We start from the raw sequence: 23,275 nt of genomic DNA on the forward strand, positions 1-23,275 counted from the left end.
CCTTGCTCTCAGACAGACACAGAAAGCCTATCACCACCTCTACGAACATATTTCAATCAAACCAATATATATCATTCAACAATTATGCCTCTGTATCAATATAACTACAACTAGAGACAGAAAGGAATGTAAAAAACAATCTGCCCATTTGAATAACCAGCAGAGTTTTACGGACGTACAAATTGGAATGTGACAATTTCAGAGTTCCTCATTCATAAGAAGTCTGTGAGATAGTATCTCAGAAAGATCTCAGGTTTATAGCAAAAATGGTTGTAAGGGTGATTTATTCCACACAATTGCAACTAGGTGCCTCAATCTGCAAGAGACCAGTCCTTGACAGATTACACAATTGGGGCAACAGCAAAGGCAGCAATTGTGTCAATCCTTTATGATTCTTCTCCAGTACTATATTTTTTCTGAGGGACAATTTGCATTATTCCTGGAGAAAATCATAGAGCTTCTACGCATGCATAGTTTCTGCTTTCTGCACGCACACACTCCCTGCACTGCATCTACCCACAGTTCTGTTAAGAATGATTGTGCCGTGTCATATTGTTGTATACGTATTGCATATCCGTGGTGTTTATGAAGAGGTACTTTGGTATGGCAGAAAGACAGAAAAGTATCAATGCTGAAGGTATAACTTGACTGATTGTGCAGTTTGCATTGGGCTTTCTTAATGAGTGAGAGTGAAAGGAGTATTGTAAGAGTGTGTTTCCAGTTTGAATGTAAAGATAATTTGGGTGCTGTGAGAAAAGACTCAACCACAAAGAGACTCGAACCCTCAATCTTCTGATGCAAAGTCAGACGTCTTATGCATTAGGCCACATGGTCACTAACTGCAATATGTTTGGGTGTTTAGGGTTAGGTGGTATGATTGGATGTGGAACATATCAATTACAGGTGCGCAGGACAGGATCCCATACCGTTCTTCATCTTCTTTCCATCAAAGGAGTTTTTTCAAACAATATCTAGATAATTTCCAAAGTTTCATATCTTATGATGTGCTTTTTTGCCGTTAATCCTCCTTTCTTCTTTTATTGAATACTCTGTTTTATGCTGCAATGGTATTTTTGGATTATTTGAAAAGACAATGAAACTGCTTTGACAGTAGTTCAGACTTCCCATTTCTTGACTTGCTAATTTGCTCCCTGAATTAGCTTATACAAGTGATATGAACAGGGCCTTGACCTAAGCACGTACCTGAAAGCCTGTCACCACCTCTAGAAATAAAATTCACAGCAGCTCAAAACAATCATTTTGAAAGAGAATATTTCAAGTGAGTCCAAGTTTAATTTCAATAAAGAAAGCTGTATAAAATGACACGCTGCACATTTGGGTAACCAGCATGACTCTTTTCAGTGAAGAAGTGGAATGGTTCTGTTGCAATATACTATCACCCTGGCAAGCTGCTACGAGGAAGAGTAAACAATATGATTAGGTTTCAGCAAAAATGTATTAGTTCAGGGTGTGCACCTCAGATAGACTTAAACTTACACACCCTGGTCTGTGAGAGTAGTGCCCTATCCATTGCGGCATTGAGGGTAATCTGCAAGACAGAGTTCCAAAATCATCCTTTCATCTCAGTTCATGGCCACATACAGTATTTCTGCAGTCATTTGTTTCACTTTTCTGTCTTTAATTAATCTGACCATTTTAAACCTCCGGCACCCACCACTTCAATCTTACCGTTTTTGTGCTATCATAGGGCCTTGGAACTTTTGGCAAGTGGACAGAAGCAGTCAGAGAACCACATCACAATACATACTCCTTTGCCTGATACCTTTCACAACAAACTGCTCTTGGAAAAAGACGTTAACCGGTCCTTGCTCTCAGACAGACACAGAAAGCCTATCACCACCTCTACGAACATATTTCAATCAAACCAATATATATCATTCAACAATTATGCCTCTGTATCAAAATAACTACAACTCGAGACAGAAAAGAATTTAAAAAACAATCTGCCCATTTAAATAACCAGCAGAGTTTTAAGGACGTACAAATTGGAATGTGACAATTTCAGAGTTCCTCATTCATAAGAAGTCTGTGAGATAGTATCTCAGAAAGATCTCAAGTTTATAGCAAAAATGGTTGTAAGGGTGATTTATACCACACAATTGCAACTAGGTGCCTCAATCTGCAAGAGACCAGTCCTTGACAGATTACACAATTGGGGCAACAGCAAAGGCAGCTATTGTGTCAATCCTTTATGATTCTTCTCCAGTACTATATTTTTTCTGAGGGAGAATTTGCATTATTCCTGGAGAAAATCATAGAGCTTCTACGCATGCATAGTTTCTGCTTTCTGCACGCACACACTCCCTGCACTGCATCTACCCACAGTTCTGTTAAGAATGATTGTGCCGTGTCATATTGTTGTATACGTATTGCATATCTGTCGTGTTTATGAAGAGGTACTTTGGTATGGCAGAAAGACAGAAAAGTAGCAATGCTGAAGGCATAACATGACTGATTGTGCAGTTTGCATTGGGCTTTCTTAATGAGTGAGAGTGAAAGGAGTATTGTAAGAGTGTGTTTACAGTTTGTATGTAAAGATAATTTGGGTGCTGTGAGAAAAAGACTCAACCACGAAGGGACTCGAACCTTCAATCTTCTGCTTCGAAGTCAGACGCCTTATCCATTAGGCCACATGGTCACTGACTGCAATATGTTTGGGTGTTTAGGGTTAGGTGGTATGAATGGATGTGGAACAAATCAATTACAGGTGCGCAGGACAGGATCCCATACCGTTCTTCATCTTCTTTCCATCAAAGGAGTTTTTTCAAACAATATCTAGCTAATTTCCAAAGTTTCATATCTTATGATGTGCTTTTTTGCCGTTAATCCTCCTTTCTTCTTTTATTGAATACTCTGTTTTATGCTGCAATGGTATTTTTGGATTATTTGAAAAGAGAATGAAACTGCTTTGACAGTAGTTCAGACTTCCCATTTATTGACTTGCTAATTTGCTCCCTGAATTAGCTTATACAAGTGACATGAACAGGGCCTTGACCTAAGCACGTACCTGAAAGGCTGTCACCACCTCTAGAAATAAAATTCACAGCAGCTCAAAACATTCATTTTGAAAGAGAATATTTCAAGTGAGTCCAAGTTTAATTTCAATAAAGAAAGTTGTATAAAATGACACGCTGCACATTTGGGTAACCAGCATGACTCTTTTCAGTGAAGAAGTGGAATGGTTCTGTTGCAATATACTATCACCCTGGCAAGCTGCTACGAGGAAGAGTAAACAATATGATTAGGTTTCAGCAAAAATGTATTAGTTCAGGGTGTGCACCTCAGATAGACTTAAACTTACACACCCTGGTTTGTGAGAGTAGTGCCCTATCCATTGCGGCATTGAGGGTAATCTGCAAGACAGAGTTCCAAAATCATCCTTTCATCTCAGTTCATGGCCACATACAGTATTTCTGCAGTCATTCGTTTCACTTTTCTGTCTTTAATTAAACTGACCATTTTAAACCTCCGGCACCCACCACTTCAATCTTACAGTTTTTGTGCTATCATAGGGCCTTGGAACTTTTGGCAAGTGGACAGAAGCAGTCAGAGAACCACATCACAATACATACTCCTTTGCCTGATACCTTTCACAACAAATTGCTCTTGGAAAAAGACGTTAACCGGTCCTTGCTCTCAGACAGACACAGAAAGCCTATCACCACCTCTACGAACATATTTCAATCAAACCAATATATATTATTCAACAATTATGCCTCTGTATCAAAATAACTACAACTCGAGACAGAAAAGAATTTAAAAAACAATCTGCTCATTTAAATAACCAGCAGAGTTTTAAGGACGTACAAATTGGAATGTGACAATTTCAGAGTTCCTCATTCATAAGAAGTCTGTGAGATAGTATCTCAGAAAGATCTCAAGTTTATAGCAAAAATGGTTGTAAGGGTGATTTATACCACACAATCGCAACTAGGTGTCTCAATCTGCAAGAGACCAGTCCTTGACAGATTACACAACTGGGGCAACAGCAAAGGCAGCAATTGTGTCAATCCTTTATGATTCTTCTCTAGTACTATACTTTTTCTGAGGGACAATTTGCATTATTCCTGGAGAAAATCATAGAGCTTCTATCCATGCATAGTTTCTGCTTTCTGCACGCACACACTCCCTGCAATGAATCTACCCACAGTTCTGTTCAGAATGATTGCGCCATGTCATATTGTTGTATACGTATTGCATATCCGTGGCATTTATGAAGAGGTACTTTGGTATGGCAGAAAGACAGAAAAGTAGCAATGCTGAAGGCATAACGTGACTGATTGTGCAGTTTGCATTGGGCTTTCTTAATGAGTGAGAGTGAAAGGAGTATTGTAAGAGTGTGTTTCCAGTTTGTATGTAAAGATAAGTTGGGTGCTGTGAGAAAAAGACTCAACCATGAAGGGACTCGAACCCTCAATCTTCTGATCCGAAGTCAGACGCCTTATCCATTAGGCCACATGGTCACTGACTGCAATATGTTTGGGTGTTTAGGGTTAGGTGGTATGAATGGATGTGGAACATATCAATTACAGGTGCGCAGGACAGGATCCCATACCGTTCTTCATCTTCTTTCCATCAAAGGAGTTTTTTCAAACAATATCTAGATAATTTCCAAAGTTTCATATCTTATGCTGCGCTTTTTTCCCGTTAATCCTCCTTTCTTCTTTTATTGAATACTCTGTTTTATGCTGCAATGGTATTTTTGGATTATTTGAAAAGAGAATGAAACTGCTTTGGCAGTAGTTCAGACTTCCCATTTCTTGACTTGCTAATTTGCTCCCTGAATTAGCTTATACAAGTGACATGAACAGGGCCTTGACCTAAGCACGTACCTGAAAGCCTGTCACCACCTCTAGAAATAAAATTCACAGCAGCTCAAAACATTCATTTTGAAAGAGAATATTTGAAGTGACTCCAAGTTTAATTTCAATAAAGAAAGCTGTATAAAATGACACGCTGCACATTTGGGTAACCAGCATGACTCTTTTCAGTGAAGAAGTGGAATGGTTCTGTTGCAATATACTATCACCCTGGCAAGCTGCTATGAGGAAGAGTAAACAATATGATTAGGTTTCAGCAAAAATGTATTAGTTCAGGGTGTGCACCTCAGATAGACTTAAACTTACACACCCTGGTCTGTGAGAGTAGTGCCCTATCCATTGCGGCATTGAGGGTAATCTGCAAGACAGAGTTCCAAAATCATCCTTTCATCTCAGTTCATGGCCACATACAGTATTTCTGCAGTCATTCGTTTCACTTTTCTGTCTTTAATTAAACTGACCATTTTAAACCTCCGGCACCCACCACTTCAATCTTACAGTTTCTGTGCTATCATAGGGCCTTGGAACTTTTGGCAAGTGGACAGAAGCAGTCAGAGAACCACATCACAATACATACTCCTTTGCCTGATACCTTTCACAACAAACTGCTCTTGGAAAAAGACGTTAACCGGTTCTTGCTCTCAGACAGACACAGAAAGCCTATCACCACCTCTACGAACATATTTCAATCAAACCAATATATATCATTCAACAATTATGCCTCTGTATCAATATAACTACAACTCGAGACAGAATGGAATTTAAAAAACAATCTGCCCTTTTGAATAACCAGCATAATTTTAAGGACGTACAAATTGGAATGTGACAATTTCAGAGTTCCTCATTCATAAGAAGTCTGTGAGATAGTATCTCAGAAAGATCTCAAGTTTATAGCAAAAATGGTTGTAAGGGTGATTTTTACCACACAATTGCAACTAGGTGCCTCAATCTGCAAGAGACCAGTCCTTGACAGATTACACAACTGGGGCAACAGCAAGGGCAGCAATTGTGTCAATCGTTTATGATTCTTCTCTAGTACTATACTTTTTCTGAGGGACAATTTGCATTATTCCTGGAGAAAATCATAGAGCTTCTACCCATGCATAGTTTCTGCTTTCTGCACGCACACACTCCCTGCACTGAGTCTACCCACAGTTCTGTTCGGAATGATCGTGCCATGACATATTGTTGTATACGTATTGCATATCCGTGGCATTTATGAAGAGGTACTTTGGTATGGCAGAAAGACAGAAAAGTAGCAATGCTGAAGGCATAACATGACTGATTGTGCAGTTTGCATTGGGCTTTCTTAATGAGTGAGAGTGAAATGAGTATTGTAAGAGTGTATTTCCAGTTTGTATGTAAAGATAAGTTGGGTGCTGTGACAAAAAGACTCAACCATGAAGGGACTCGAACCCTCAATCTTGTGATCCGAAGTCAGACGCCTTATCCATAAGGCCACATGGTCCCTGACTGCAATATGTTTGGGTGTTTAGGGTTAGGTGGTATGAATGGATGTGGAACATATCAATTACAGGTGCGCAGGACAGGATCCCATACCGTTCTTCATCTTCTTTCCATCAAAGGAGTTTTTTCAAACAATATCTAGATAATTTCCAAAGTTTCATATCTTATGATGTGATTTTTTGCCGTTAATCCTCCTTCTTCTTTTATTGAATACTCTGTTTTATGCTGCAATGGTATTTTTGGATTATTTGAAAAGAGAATGAAACTGCTTTGACAGTAGTTCAGACTTCCCATTTATTGACTTGCTAATTTGCTCCCTGAATTAGCTTATACAAGTGACATGAACAGGGCCTTGACCTAAGCACGTACCTGAAAGCCTGTCACCACCTCTAGAAATAAAATTCACAGCAGCTCAAAACATTCATTTTGAAAGAGAATATTTCAAGTGAGTCCAAGTTTAATTTCAATAAAGAAAGTTGTATAAAATGACACGCTGCACATTTGGGTAACCAGCATGACTCTTTTCAGTGAAGAAGTGGAATGGTTCTGTTGCAATATACTATCACCCTGGCAAGCTGCTACGGGGAAGAGTAAACAATATGATTAGGTTTCAGCAAAAATGTATTAGTTCAGGGTGTGCACCTCAGATAGACTTAAACTTACACACCCTGGTCTGTGAGAGTAGTGCCCTATCCATTGCGGCATTGAGGGTAATCTGCAAGACAGAGTTCCAAAATCATCCTTTCATCTCAGTTCATGGCCACATACAGTATTTCTGCAGTTATTCGTTTCACTTTTCTGTCTTTAATTAAACTGACCATTTTAAACCTCCGGCACCCACCTCTTCAATCTTACAGTTTTTGTGCTATCATAGGGCCTTGGAACTTTTGGCAAGTGGACAGAAGCAGTCAGAGAACCACATCACAATACATACTCCTTTGCCTGATACCTTTCACAACAAATTGCTCTTGGAAAAAGACGTTAACCGGTCCTTGCTCTCAGACAGACACAGAAAGCCTATCACCACCTCTACGAACATATTTCAATCAAACCAATATATATCATTCAACAATTATGCCTCTGTATCAATATAACTACAACTCGAGACAGAAAAGAATTTAAAAAACAATCTGCCCATTTAAATAACCAGCAGAGTTTTAAGGACGTACAAATTGGAATGTGACAATTTCAGAGTTCCTCATTCATAAGAAGTCTGTGAGATAGTATCTCAGAAAGATCTCAAGTTTATAGCAAAAATGGTTGTAAGGGTGATTTATACCACACAATCGCAACTAGGTGCCTCAATCTGCAAGAGACCAGTCCTTGACAGATTACACAACTGGGGCAACAGCAAAGGCAGCAATTGTGTCAATCCTTTATGATTCTTCTCTAGTACTATACTTTTTCTGAGGGACAATTTGCATTATTCCTGGAGAAAATCATAGAGCTTCTACCCATGCATAGTTTCTGCTTTCTGCACGCACACACTCCCTGCAATGAATCTACCCACAGTTCTGTTCAGAATGATTGCGCCATGTCATATTGTTGTATACGTATTGCATATCGGTGGCATTTATGAAGAGGTACTTTGGTATGGCAGAAAGACAGAAAAGTAGCAATGCTGAAGGCATAACGTGACTGATTGTGCAGTTTGCATTGGGCTTTCTTAATGAGTGAGAGTGAAAGGAGTATTGTAAGAGTGTGTTTCCAGTTTGTATGTAAAGATAAGTTGGGTGCTGTGAGAAAAAGACTCAACCATGAAGGGACTCGAACCCTCAATCTATTGATCCGAAGTCAGACGCCTTATCCATTAGGCCACATGGTCACTGAGTGCAATATGTTTGGGTGTTTAGGGATAGGTGGTATGAATGGATGTGGAACATATCAATTACAGGTGCGCAGGACAGGATCCCATACCGTTCTTCATCTTCTTTCCATCAAAGGAGTTTTTTCAAACAATATCTAGATAATTTCCAAAGTTTCATATCTTATGCTGTGCTTTTTTGCCGTTAATCCTCCTTTCTTCTTTTATTGAATACTCTGTTTTATGCTGCAATGGTATTTTTGGATTATTTGAAAAGAGAATGAAACTGCTTTGACAGTAGTTCAGACTTCCCATTTCTTGACTTGCTAATTTGCTCCCTGAATTAGCTTATACAAGTGACATGAACAGGGCCTTGACCTAAGCACGTACCTGAAAGCCTGTCACCACCTCTAGAAATAAAATTCACAGCAGCTCAAAACATTCATTTTGAAAGAGAATATTTGAAGTGACTCCAAGTTTAATTTCAATAAAGAAAGCTGTATAAAATGACACGCTGCACATTTGGGTAACCAGCATGACTCTTTTCAGTGAAGAAGTTAAATGGTTCTGTTGCAATATACTATCACCCTGGCAAGCTGCTACGAGGAAGAGTAAACAATATGATTAGGTTTCAGCAAAAATGTATTAGTTCAGGGTGTGCACCTCAGATAGACTTAAACTTACACATCCTGGTCTGTGAGAGTAGTGCCCTATCCATTGCGGCATTGAGGGTAATCTGCAAGACAGAGTTCCAAAATCATCCTTTCATCTCAGTTCATGGCCACATACAGTATTTCTGCAGTCATTCGTTTCACTTTTCTGTCTTTAATGAAACTGACCATTTTAAACCTCCGGCACCCACCACTTCAATCTTACAGTTTCTGTGCTATCATAGGGCCTTGGAACTTTTGGCAAGTGGACAGAAGCAGTCAGAGAACCACATCACAGTACATACTCCTTTGCCTGATACCTTTCACAACAAACTGCTCTTGGAAAAAGACGTTAACCGGTTTTTGCTCTCAGACAGACACAGAAAGCCTATCACCACCTCTACGAACATATTTCAATCAAACCAATATATATCATTCAACAATTATGCCTCTGTATCAATATAACTACAACTCGAGACAGAAAGGAATTTAAAAAACAATCTGCCCATTTGAATAACCAGCATAGTTTTAAGGACGTACAAATTGGAATGTGACAATTTCAGAGTTCCTCATTCATAAGAAGTCTGTGAGATAGTATCTCAGAAAGATCTCAAGTTTATAGCAAAAATGGTTGCAAGGGTGATTTTTACCACACAATTGCAACTAGGTGCCTCAATCTGCAAGAGACCAGTCCTTGACAGATTACACAACTGGGGCAACAGCAAAGGCAGCAATTGTGTCAATCGTTTATGATTCTTCTCTAGTACTATACTTTTTCTGAAGGACAATTTGCATTATTCCTGGAGAAAATCATAGAGCTTCTACCCATGCATAGTTTCTGCTTTCTGCACGCACACATTCCCTGCACTGAGTCTACCCACAGTTCTGTTCGGAATGATTGTGCCATGACATATTGTTGTATACGTATTGCATATCCGTGGCATTTATGAAGAGGTACTTTGGTATGGCAGAAAGACAGAAAAGTAGCAATGCTGAAGGTATAACATGACTGATTGTGCAGTTTGCATTGGGCTTTCTTAATGAGTGAGAGTGAAATGATTATTGTAAGAGTGTATTTCCAGTTTGTATGTAAAGATAAGTTGGGTGCTGTGACAAAAAGACTCAACAATGAAGGGACGCGAAACCTCAATCTTCTGATCCGAAGTCAGACGCCTTATCCATTAGGCCACATGGTCACTGACTGCAATATGTTTGGGTGTTTAGGGTTAGGTGGTATGAATGGATGTGGAACATATCAATTACAGGTGCGCAGGACAGGATCCCATACCGTTCTTTATCTTCTTTCCATCAAAGGAGTTTTTTCAAACAATATCTAGATAATTTCCAAAGTTTCATATCTTATGATGTGCTTTTTTGCCGTTAATCCTCCTTCTTCTTTTATTGAAAACTCTGTTTTATGCTGCAATGGTATTTTTGGATTATTTGAAAAGAGAATGAAACTGCTTTGACAGTAGTTCAGACTTCCCATTTATTGACTTGCTAATTTGCTCCCTGAATTAGCTTATACAAGTGACATGAACAGGGCCTTGACCTAAGCACGTACCTGAAAGCCTGTCACCACCTCTAGAAATAAAATTCACAGCAGCTCAAAACATTCATTTTGAAAGAGAATATTTCAAGTGAGTCCAAGTTTAATTTCAATAAAGAAAGTTGTATAAAATGACACGCTGCACATTTTGGTAACCAGCATGACTCTTTTCAGTGAAGAAGTGGAATGGTTCTGTTGCAATATACTATCACCCTGGCAAGCTGCTACGAGGAAGAGTAAACAATATGATTAGGTTTCAGCAAAAATGTATTAGTTCAGGGTGTGCACCTCAGATAGACTTAAACTTACACACCCTGGTCTGTGAGAGTAGTGCCCTATCCATTGCGGCATTGAGGGTAATCTGCAAGACAGAGTTCCAAAATCATCCTTTCATCTCAGTTCATGGCCACATACAGTATTTCTGCAGTCATTCGTTTCACTTTTCTGTCTTTAATTAAACTGACCATTTTAAACCTCCGGCACCCACCACTTCAATCTTACAGTTTTTGTGCTATCATAGGGCCTTGGAACTTTTGGCAAGTGGACAGAAGCAGTCAGAGAACCACATCACAATACATACTCCTTTGCCTGATACCTTTCACAACAAATTGCTCTTGGAAAAAGACGTTAACCGGTCCTTGCTCTCAGACAGACACAGAAAGCCTATCACCACCTCTACGAACATATTTCAATCAAACCAATATATATCATTCAACAATTATGCCTCTGTATCAAAATAACTACAACTCGAGACAGAAAAGAATTTAAAAAACAATCTGCCCATTTAAATAACCAGCAGAGTTTAAAGGACGTACAAATTGGAATGTGACAATTTCAGAGTTCCTCATTCATAAGAAGTCTGTGAGATAGTATCTCAGAAAGATCTCAAGTTTATAGCAAAAATGGTTGTAAGGGTGATTTATACCACACAATCGCAACTAGGTGCCTCAATCTGCAAGAGACCAGTCCTTGACAGATTACACAACTGGGGCAACAGCAAAGGCAGCAATTGTGTCAATCCTTTATGATTTTTCTCTAGTACTATACTTTTTCTGAGGGACAATTTGCATTATTCCTGGAGAAAATCATAGAGCTTCTACCCATGCATAGTTTCTGCTTTCTGCACGCACACACTCCCTGCAATGAATCTACCCACAGTTCTGTTCAGAATGATTGCGCCATGTCATATTGTTGTATACGTATTGCATATCCGTGGCATTTATGAAGAGGTACTTTGGTATGGCAGAAAGACAGAAAAGTAGCAATCCTGAAGGCATAACGTGACTGATTGTGCAGTTTGCATTGGGCTTTCTTAATGAGTGAGAGTGAAAGGAGTATTGTAAGAGTGTGTTTCCAGTTTGTATGTAAAGATAAGTTGGGTGCTGTGAGAAAAAGACTCAACCATGAAGGGACTCGAACCCTCAATCTTCTGATCCGAAGTCAGACGCCTTATCCATTAGGCCACATGGTCACTGACTGCAATATGTTTGGGTGTTTAGGGTTAGGTGGTATGAATGGATGTGGAACATATCAATTACAGGTGCGCAGGACAGGATCCCATACCGTTCTTCATCTTCTTTCCATCAAAGGAGTTTTTTCAAACAATATCTAGATAATTTCCAAAGTTTCATATCTTATGCTGTGCTTTTTTGCCGTTAATCCTCCTTTCTTCTTTTATTGAATACTCTGTTTTATGCTGCAATGGTATTTTTGGATTATTTGAAAAGAGAATGAAACTGCTTTGACAGTAGTTCAGACTTCCCATTTCTTGACTTGCTAATTTGCTCCCTGAATTAGCTTATACAAGTGACATGAACAGGGCCTTGACCTAAGCACGTACCTGAAAGCCTGTCACCACCTCTAGAAATAAAATTCACAGCAGCTCAAAACATTCATTTTGAAAGAGAATATTTGAAGTGACTCCAAGTTTAATTTCAATAAAGAAAGCTGTATAAAATGACACGCTGCACATTTGGGTAACCAGCATGACTCTTTTCAGTGAAGAAGTGGAATGGTTCTGTTGCAATATACTATCACCCTGGCAAGCTGCTACGAGGAAGAGTAAACAATATGATTAGGTTTCAGCAAAAATGTATTAGTTCAGGGTGTGCACCTCAGATAGACTTAAACTTACACACCCTGGTCTGTGAGAGTAGTGCCCTATCCATTGCGGCATTGAGGGTAATCTGCAAGACAGAGTTCCAAAATCATCCTTTCATCTCAGTTCATGGCCACATACAGTATTTCTGCAGTCATTCGTTTCACTTTTCTGTCTTTAATTAAACTGACCATTTTAAACCTCCGGCACCCACCACTTCAATCTTACAGTTTCTGTGCTATCATAGGGCCTTGGAACTTTTGGCAAGTGGACAGAAGCAGTCAGAGAACCACATCACAATACATACTCCTTTGCCTGATACCTTTCACAACAAATTGCTCTTGGAAAAAGACGTTAACCGGTCCTTGCTCTCAGACAGACACAGAAAGCCTATCACCACCTCTACGAACATATTTCAATCAAACCAATATATATCATTCAACAATTATGCCTCTGTATCAATATAACTACAACTCGAGACAGAAAAGAATTTAAAAAACAATCTGCCCATTTAAATAACCAGCATAGTTTTAAGGACGTACAAATTGGAATGTGACAATTTCAGAGTTCCTCATTCATAAGAAGTCTGTGAGATAGTATCTCAGAAAGATCTCAAGTTTATAGCAAAAATGGTTGTAAGGGTGATTTATACCACACAATCGCAACTAGGTGCCTCAATCTGCAAGAGACCAGTCCTTGACAGATTACACAACTGGGGCAACAGCAAAGGCAGCAATTGTGTCAATCGTTTATGATTCTTCTCTAGTACTATACTTTTTCTGAGGGACAATTTGCATTATTCCTGGAGAAAATCATAGAGCTTCTACCCATGCATAGTTTCTGCTTTCTGCACGCACACATTCCCTGCACTGAGTCTACCCACAGTTCTGTTCGGAATGATTGTGCCATGACATATTGTTGTATACGTATTGCATATCCGTGGCATTTATGAAGAGGTACTTTGGTATGGCAGAAAGACAGAAAAGTAGCAATGCTGAAGGTATAACATGACTGATTGTGCAGTTTGCATTGGGCTTTCTTAATGAGTGAGAGTGAAATGATTATTGTAAGAGTGTATTTCCAGTTTGTATGTAAAGATAAGTTGGGTGCTGTGACAAAAAGACTCAACCATGAAGGGACGCGAACCCTCAATCTTCTGATCCGAAGTCAGACGCCTTATCCATTAGGCCACATGGTCACTGACTGCAATATGTTTGGGTGTTTAGGGTTAGGTGGTATGAATGGATGTGGAACATATCAATTACAGGTGCGCAGGACAGGATCCCATACCGTTCTTTATCTTCTTTCCATCAAAGGAGTTTTTTCAAACAATATCTAGATAATTTCCAAAGTTTCATATCTTATGATGTGCTTTTTTGCCGTTAATCCTCCTTCTTCTTTTATTGAATACTCTGTTTTATGCTGCAATGGTATTTTTGGATTATTTGAAAAGAGAATGAAACTGCTTTGACAGTAGTTCAGACTTCCCATTTATTGACTTGCTAATTTGCTCCCTGAATTAGCTTATACAAGTGACATGAACAAGGCCTTGACCTAAGCACGTACCTGAAAGGCTGTCACCACCTCTGGAAATAAAATTCACAGCAGCTCAAAACATTCATTTTGAAAGAGAATATTTCAAGTGAGTCCAAGTTTAATTTCAATAAAGAAAGCTGTATAAAATGACACGCTGCACATTTGGGTAACCAACATGACACTTTTCAGTGAAGAAGTGGAATGGTTCTGTTGCAATATACTATCACCCTGGCAAGCTGCTACGAGGAAGAGTAAACAATATGATTAGGTTTCAGCAAAAATGTATTAGTTCAGGGTGTGCACCTCAGATAGACTTAAACTTACACACCCTGGTCTGTGAGAGTAGTGCCCTATCCATTGCGGCATTGAGGGTAATCTGCAAGACAGAGTTCCAAAATCATCCTTTCATCTCAGTTCATGGCTACATACAGTATTTCTGCAGTCATTCGTTTCACTTTTCTGTCTTTAATTAAACTGACCATTTTAAACCTCCGGCACCCACCACTTCAATCTTACCATTTTTGTGCTATCATAGGGCCTTGGAACTTTTGGCAAGTGGACAGAAGCAGTCAGAGAACCACATCACAATACATACTCCTTTGCCTGATACCTTTCACAACAAACTGCTCTTGGAAAAAGACGTTAACCGGTTCTTGCTCTCAGACAGACACAGAAAGCCTATCACCACCTCTACGAACATATTTCAATCAAACCAATATATATCATTCAACAATTATGCCTCTGTATCAATATAACTACAACTCGAGACAGAAAGGAATTTAAAAAACAATCTGCCCTTTTGAATAACCAGCATATTTTTAAGGACGTACAAATTGGAATGTGACAATTTCAGAGTTCCTCATTCATAAGAAGTCTGTGAGATAGTATCTCAGAAAGATCTCAAGTTTATAGCAAAAATGGTTGTAAGGGTGATTTTTACCACACAATTGCAACTAGGTGCCTCAATCTGCAAGAGACCAGTCCTTGACAGATTACACAACTGGGGCAACAGCAAAGGCAGCAATTGTGTCAATCGTTTATGATTCTTCTCTAGTACTATACTTTTTCTGAGGGACAATTTGCATTATTCCTGGAGAAAATCATAGAGCTTCTACCCATGCATAGTTTCTGCTTTCTGCACGCACACACTCCCTGCACTGAGTCTACCCACAGTTCTGTTCGGAATGATTGTGCCATGACATATTGTTGTTTACGTATTGCATATCCGTGGCATTTATGAAGAGGTACTTTGGTATGGCAGAAAGACAGAAAAGTAGCAATGCTGAAGGTATAACATGACTGATTGTGCAGTTTGCATTGGGCTTTCTTAATGAGTGAGAGTGAAATGAGTATTGTAAGAGTGTATTTCCAGTTTGTATGTAAAGATAAGTTGGGTGCTGTGACAAAAAGACTCAACCATGAAGGGACTCGAACCCTCAACCTTCTGATCCGAAGTCAGACGCCTTATCCATTAGGCCACATGGTCACTGACTGCAATATGTTTGGGTGTTTAGGGTTAGGTGGTATGAATGGATGTGGAACATATCAATTACAGGTGCGCAGGACAGGATCCCATACCGTTCTTCATCTTCTTTCCATCAAAGGAGTTTTTTCAAACAATCTCTAGATAATTTCCAAAGTTTCATATCTTATGATGTGCTTTTTTGCCGTTAATCCTCCTTCTTCTTTTATTGAATACTCTGTTTTATGCTGCAATGGTATTTTTGGATTATTTGAAAAGAGAATGAAACTGCTTTAATAGTAGTTCAGACTTCCCATTTCTTGACTTGCTAATTTGCTCCCTGAATTAGCTTATACAAGTGACATGAACAGTGCCTTGACCTAAGCACGTACCTGAAAGGCTGTCACCACCTCTAGAAATATAATTCACAGCAGCTCAAAACATTCATTTTGAAAGAGAATATTTCAAGTGAGTCCAAGTTTAATTTCAATAAAGAAAGCTGTATAAAATGACACGCTGCACATTTGGGTAACCAACATGACACTTTTCAGTGAAGAAGTGGAATGGTTCTGTTGCAATATACTATCACCCTGGCAAGCTGCTACGAGGAAGAGTAAACAATATGATTAGGTTTCAGCAAAAATGTATTAGTTCAGGGTGTGCACATCCGATAGACTTAAACTTACACACCCTGGTCTGTGAGAGTAGTGCCCTATCCATTGCGGCATTGAGGGTAATCTGCAAGACAGAGTTCCAAAATCATCCTTTCATCTCAGTTCATGGCCACATACAGTATTTCTGCAGTCATTCGTTTCACTTTTCTGTCTTTAATTAAACTGACCATTTTAAATCTCCGGCACCCACCACTTCAATCTTACCGTTTTTGTGCTATCATAGGGCCTTGGAACTTTTGGCAAGTGGACAGAAGCAGTCAGAGAACCACATCACAATACATACTCCTTTGCCTGATACCTTTCACAACAAACTGCTCTTGGAAAAACACGTTAACCGGTCCTTGCTCTCAGACAGACACAGAAAGCCTATCACCACCTCTATGAACATATTTCAATCAAACCAATATATATCATTCAACAATTATGCCTCTGTATCAATATAACTACAACTAGAGACAGAAAGGAATTTAAAAAACAATCTGCCCATTTGAATAACCAGCATAGTTTTAAGGACGTACAAATTGGAATGTGACAATTTCAGAGTTCCTCATTCATAAGAAGTCTGTGAGATAGTATCTCAGAAAGATCTCAAGTTTATAGCAAAAATGGTGGTAAGGGTGATTTTTACCACACAATTGCAACTAGGTGCCTCAATCTGCAGGAGACCAGTCCTTGACAGATTACACAACTGGGGCAACAGCAAAGGCAGCAATTGTGTCAATCCTTTATGATTCTTCTCTAGTACTATACTTTTTCTGAGGGACAATTTGCATTATTCCTGGAGAAAATCATAGAGCTTCTACCCATGCATAGTTTCTGCTTTCTGCACGCACACACTCCCTGCACTGAATCTACCCACAGTTCTGTTCGGAATGATTGTGCCACGTCATATTGTTGTATACGTATTGCATATCCATGGCATTTATGAAGAGGTTCTTTGGTATGGCAGAAAGACAGAAAAGTAGCAATGCTGAAGGCATAACGTGACTGATTGTGCAGTTTGCATTGGGCTTTCTTAATGAGTGAGAGTGAAAGGAGTATTGTAAGAGTGTATTTCCAGTTTGTATGTAAAGATAAGTTGGGTGCTGTGATGAAAAGTCTCAACCATGAAGGTACTCAAACCCTCAATCTTCTGATCCGAAGTCAGATGCCTTATCCATTAGGCCACATGGTCACTGACAGCAGTATGTTTATGTGTTTAGGGTTAGGTGGTATGAATGGATGTGGAACATATCAATTACAGGTGCGCAGGACAGGATCCCATACCGTTCTTCATCTTCTTTCCATCAAAGGAGTTTTTTCAAACAATATCTAGATAATTTCCAAAGTTTCATTTCTTATGATGTGCTTTTTTGCTGTTAATCCTCCTTTCTTCTTTTATTGAATACTCTGTTTTATGCTGCAATGGTATTTTTGGATGATTTGAAAAGAGAATGAAACTGCTTTGACAGTAGTTCAGACTTCCCATTTCTTGACTTGCTAATTTGCTCCCTGAATTAGCTTATACAAGTGACATGAACAGGGCCTTGACCTAAGCACGTACCTGAAAGCCTGTCACCACCTCTAGAAATAAAATTCACAGCAGCTCAAAACATTCATTTTGAAAGAGAATACTTCAAGTGAGTCCAAGTTTAATTTCAATAAAGAAAGCTGTATAAAATGACACGCTGCACATTTGGGTAACCAGCATGACTCTTTTCAGTGAAGAAGTGGAATGGTTCTGTTGCAATATACTATCACCCTGGCAAGCTGCTACGAGGAAGAGTAAACAATATCATTAGGTTTCAGCAAAAATGTATTAGTTCAGGGTGTGCACCTCAGATAGACTTGAACTTACACACCCTGGTCTGTGAGAGTAGTGCCCTATCCATTGCGGCATTGAGGGTAATCTGCAAGACAGAGTTCCAAAATCATCCTTTCATCTCAGTTCATGGCCACATACAGTATTTCTGCAGTCATTCGTTTCACTTTTCTGTCTTTAATTAAACTGACCATTTTAAACCTCCGGCACCCACCACTTCAATCTTACCGTTTTTGTGCTATCATAGGGCCTTGGAACTTTTGGCAAGTGGACAGAAGCAGTCAGAGAACCACATCACAATACATACTCCTTTGCCTGATACCTTTCACAACAAACTGCTCTTGGAAAAATACGTTAACCGGTTCTTGCTCTCAGACAGACACAGAAAGCCTATCACCACCTCTACGAACATATTTCAATCAAACCAATATATATCATTCAACAATTATGCCTCTGTATCAATATAACTACAACTCGAGACAGAAAGGAATTTAAAAAACAATCTGCCCTTTTGAATAACCAGCATAATTTTAAGGACGTACAAATTGGAATGTGACAATTTCAGAGTTCCTCATTCATAAGAAGTCTGTGAGATAGTATCTCAGAAAGATCTCAAGTTTATAGCAAAAATGGTTGTAAGGGTAATTTTTACCACACAATTGCAACTAGGTGCCTCAATCTGCAAGAGACCAGTCCTTGACAGATTACACAACTGGGGCAACAGCAAAGGCAGCAATTGTGTCAATCGTTTATGATTCTTCTCTAGTACTATACTTTTTCTGAGGGACAATTTGCATTATTCCTGGAGAAAATCATAGAGCTTCTACCCATGCATAGTTTCTGCTTTCTGCACGCACACACTCCCTGCACTGAGTCTACCCACAGTTCTGTTCGGAATGATTGTGCCATGACATATTGTTGTATACGTATTGCATATCCGTGGCATTTATGAAGAGGTACTTTGGTATGGCAGAAAGACAGAAAAGTAGCAATGCTGAAGGTATAACATGACTGATTGTGCAGTTTGCATTGGGCTTTCTTAATGAGTGAGAGTGAAATGAGTATTGTAAGAGTGTATTTCCAGTTTGTATGTAAAGATAAGTTGGGTGCTGTGAGAAAAAGACTGAACCGTGAAGGGACTCAAACCCTCAATCTTCTGATCCGAAGTCAGACCCCTTATCCATTAGGCCACATGGTCACTGACTGCAATATGTTTGGGTGTTTAGGGTTAGGTGGTATGAATGGATGTGGAACATATCAATTACAGGTGCGCAGGACAGGATCCCATACCGTTCTTCATCTTCTTTCCATCAAAGGAGTTTTTTCAAACAATATCTAGATAATTTCCAAAGTTTCATATCTTATGATGTGCTTTTTTGCCGTTAATACTCCTTCTTCTTTTATTGAATGCTCTGTTTTATGCTGCAATGGTATTTTTGGATTATTTGAAAAGAGAATGAAACTGCTTTAATAGTAGTTCAGACTTCCCATTTATTGACTTGCTAATTTGCTCCCTGAATTAGCTTATACAAGTGACATGAACAGGGCCTTGACCTAAGCACGTACCTGAAAGGCTGTCACCACCTCTGGAAATAAAATTCACAGCAGCTCAAAACATTCATTTTGAAAGAGAATATTTCAAGTGAGTCCAAGTTTAATTTCAATAAAGAAAGCTGTATAAAATGACACGCTGCACATTTAGGTAACCAACATGACACTTTTCAGTGAAGAAGTGGAATGGTTCTGTTGCAATATACTATCACCCTGGCAAGCTGCTACGAGGAAGAGTAAACAATATGATTAGGTTTCAGCAAAAATGTATTAGTTCAGGGTGTGCACCTCAGATAGACTTAAACTTACACACCCTGGTCTGTGAGAGTAGTGCCCTATCCATTGCGGCATTGAGGGTAATCTGCAAGACAGAGTTCCAAAATCATCCTTTCATCTCAGTTCATGGCCACATACAGTATTTCTGCAGTCATTCGTTTCACTTTTCTGTCTTCAATTAAACTGACCATTTTAAACCTCCGGCACCCACCACTTCAATCTTACCGTTTCTGTGCTATCATAGGGCCTTGGAACTTTTGGCAAGTGGACAGAAGCAGTCAGAGAACCACATCACATTACATACTCCTTTGCCTGATACCTTTCACAACAAACTGCTCTTGGAAAAATACGTTAACCGGTCCTTGCTCTCAGACAGACACAGAAAGCCTATCACCACCTCTACGAACATATTTCAATCAAACCAATATATATCATTCAACAATTATGCCTCTGTATCAATATAACTACAACTCGAGACAGAAAGGAATTTAAAAAACAATCTGCCCATTTGAATAACCAGCAGAGTTTTAAGGACGTACAAATTGGAATGTGACAATTTCAGAGTTCCTCATTCATAAGAAGTCTGTGAGATAGTATCTCAGAAAGATCTCAAGTTTATAGCAAAAATGATTGTAAGGGTGATTTTTACCACACAATTGCAACTAGGTGCCTCAATCTGCAAGAGACCAGTCCTTGACAGATTACACAACTGGGGCAACAGCAAAGGCAGCAATTGTGTCAATCCTTTATGATTCTTCTCTAGTACTATACTTTTTCTGAGGGACAATTTGCATTATTCCTGGAGAAAATCATAGAGCTTCTACCCATGCATAGTTTCTGCTTTCTGCACGCACACACTCCCTGCACTGAGTCTACCCACAGTTCTGTTCGGAATGATTGTGCCATGACATATTGTTGTATACGTATTGCATATCCGTGGCATTTATGAAGAGGTACTTTGGTATGGCAGAAAGACAGAAAAGTAGCAATGCTGAAGGTATAACATGACTGATTGTGCAGTTTGCATTGGGCTTTCTTAATGAGTGAGAGTGAAATGAGTATTGTAAGAGTGTATTTCCAGTTTGTATGTGTAGATAAGTTGGGTGCTGTGACAAAAAGACTCAACCATGAAGGGACTCAAACCCTCAATCTTCTGATCCGAAGTCAGACGCCTTATCCATTAGGCTACATGGTCACTGACTGCAATCTGTTTGGGTGTTTAGGGTTAGGTGGTATGAATGGATGTGGAACATATCAATTACAGGTGCGCAGGACAGGATCCCATACCGTTCTTCATCTTCTTTCCATCAAAGGAGTTTTTTCAAACAATATCTAGATAATTTCCAAAGTTTCATATCTTATGATGTGCTTTTTTGCCGTTAATCCTCCTTCTTCTTTTATTGAATACTCTGTTTTATGCTGCAATGGTATTTTTGGATTATTTGAAAAGAGAATGAAACTGCTTTAATAGTAGTTCAGACTTCCCATTTCTTGACTTGCTAATTTGCTCCCTGAATTAGCTTATACAAGTGACATGAACAGGGCCTTGACCTACGCACGTACCTGAAAGGCTGTCACCACCTCTAGAAATAAAATTCACAGCAGCTCAAAACATTCATTTTGAAAGAGAATATTTCAAGTGAGTCCAAGTTTAATTTCAATAAAGAAAGCTGTATAAAATGACACGCTGCACATTTGGGTAACCAACATGACACTTTTCAGTGAAGAAGTGGAATGGTTCTGTTGCAATATACTATCACCCTGGCAAGCTGCTACGAGGAAGAGTAAACAATATGATTAGGTTTCAGCAAAAATGTATTAGTTCAGGGTGTGCACCTCCGATAGACTTAAACTTACACACCCTGGTCTGTGAGAGTAGTGCCCTATCCATTGCGGCATTGAGGGTAATCTGCAAGACAGAGTTCCAAAATCATCCTTTCATCTCAGTTCATGGCCACATACAGTATTTCTGCAGTCATTCGTTTCACTTTTCTGTCTTTAATTAAACTGACCATTTTAAACCTCCGGCACCCACCACTTCAATCTTACAGTTTTTGTGCTATCATAGGGCCTTGGAACTTTTGGCAAGTGGACAGAAGCAGTCAGAGAACCACATCACAATACATACTCCTTTGCCTGATACCTTTCACAACAAACTGCTCTTGGAAAAAGACGTTAACCGGTTCTTGCTCTCAGACAGACACAGAAAGCCTATCACCACCTCTACGAACATATTTCAATCAAACCAATATATATCATTCAACAATTATGCCTCTGTATCAATATAACTACAACTCGAGACAGAAAGGAATTTAAAAAACAATCTGCCCATTTGAATAACCAGCAGAGTTTTAAGGACGTACAAATTGGAATGTGACAATTTCAGAGTTCCTCATTCAAAAGAAGTATGTGAGATAGTATCTCAGAAAGATCTCAAGTTTATAGCAAAAATGGTTGTAAGGGTGATTTATACCACACAATTGCAACTAGGTGCCTCAATCTGCAAGAGACAAGTCCTTGACAGATTACACAATTGGGGCAACAGCAAAGGCAGCAATTGTGTCAATCCTTTATGATTCTTCTCCAGTACTATATTTTTTCTGAGGGACTGTGAGAAAACAGGGCTGATTGCAGAGGCCCCGTAACTTTTTGCCCCCATTTTCCTCTTTTTGCTGGTGTTTTCCTGACTTTGTTGGTGCCCTGGGTACTGCTAACCAGTCCCAGGGCCTGTGCTCTGTGTAAAATGGATATGCAAATTAGGCTAATTATAATTGGCTAAGTTAACCTACCTATAAGTCCCTAGTATATGGTAGGGCATGTAGGTTTAGGGACCACAGCATAGGTGGTGCACACCTAGGTGCATTGCTGAGGTGCCCAGTGTCATTTTAAAAGCAAGCCTGCCTTGCTGGCTGCTTTTAAATTAAAGTTATATGCAAATTCGACTTTGGAATTAAAGGTACTTCCAAAGTCTTAAACTACCTTATTTTTACATATAAGTCACCCCTAAGGTGTGCCCTATGTGCCCCTAGGGCTGGGTGCCATGTAACTATAAGCAGGGACTTTATAAAAATAGATTTATAAGCCCTGGTGAGGTAAAAACAGCCAAATTTGTTTTTCCCTCATTGAAGTAAATGGCCTTCATAGGCTAGAATGGGCAGACTTTATTTTAAATTTTAAAGTCTCCTTAAATGTTACATACCAAGAATTTGGTATCAAATTGATTGTTGTAATAAATCCCACAACTTCCAGTTGTTGGATTTAATATAACTTGTCCAGGTAAAAAGTTTAGACTTTACCTAAAAAGTTGCCAATTTCAGCTCTGCATTGTTTTTGCTGCTGTGCTCTGATTGGCCAGCCTGCAGCAGCTTCTGCCAGGCTGCCTTGATGAGGTGTGAAGTGGCCAGGCTTCACACAAAGGAATGTGCTTGGGGGAGAGAATCTCCCCTCAGCAGATGGTGAGGCAGGAAGGGGGAGGGCTGCCAAACTGGTCTTCAAAGGCAGAGAAGGACATTTGGAGCACCCAGCAACACCCCCACATCCTGCAACCCCAGACAATTAGGTGCCAC

The 23,275-nt window shown here is 39.4% G+C and overlaps 4 non-coding genes across 4 annotated transcripts; all 4 read right to left on the minus strand.

Annotated features, from left to right (window-relative positions):
* Positions 1-4,411: 4,411 nt before the first annotated feature.
* Positions 4,412-4,484, minus strand: TRNAR-UCG (transfer RNA arginine (anticodon UCG)). The gene has a single exon. It is a non-coding gene; the product is annotated as a tRNA-Arg (tRNA).
* Positions 4,485-11,709: 7,225 nt separating this feature from the next.
* Positions 11,710-11,782, minus strand: TRNAR-UCG (transfer RNA arginine (anticodon UCG)). Its single transcript has one exon. It is a non-coding gene; the product is annotated as a tRNA-Arg (tRNA).
* A 3,576-nt stretch (positions 11,783-15,358) lies between these two features.
* TRNAR-UCG (transfer RNA arginine (anticodon UCG)) lies at positions 15,359-15,431 on the minus strand. Its single transcript has one exon. It is a non-coding gene; the product is annotated as a tRNA-Arg (tRNA).
* Positions 15,432-20,831: 5,400 nt separating this feature from the next.
* On the minus strand, positions 20,832-20,904 carry TRNAR-UCG (transfer RNA arginine (anticodon UCG)). The gene has a single exon. It is a non-coding gene; the product is annotated as a tRNA-Arg (tRNA).
* Between the last annotated feature and the right edge of the window lie 2,371 nt (positions 20,905-23,275).

This window comes from Pleurodeles waltl, chromosome 4_1 (genome assembly GCF_031143425.1).
Source record: "Pleurodeles waltl isolate 20211129_DDA chromosome 4_1, aPleWal1.hap1.20221129, whole genome shotgun sequence".
NCBI classification, from domain to species: Eukaryota; Metazoa; Chordata; class Amphibia; order Caudata; family Salamandridae; genus Pleurodeles; species Pleurodeles waltl.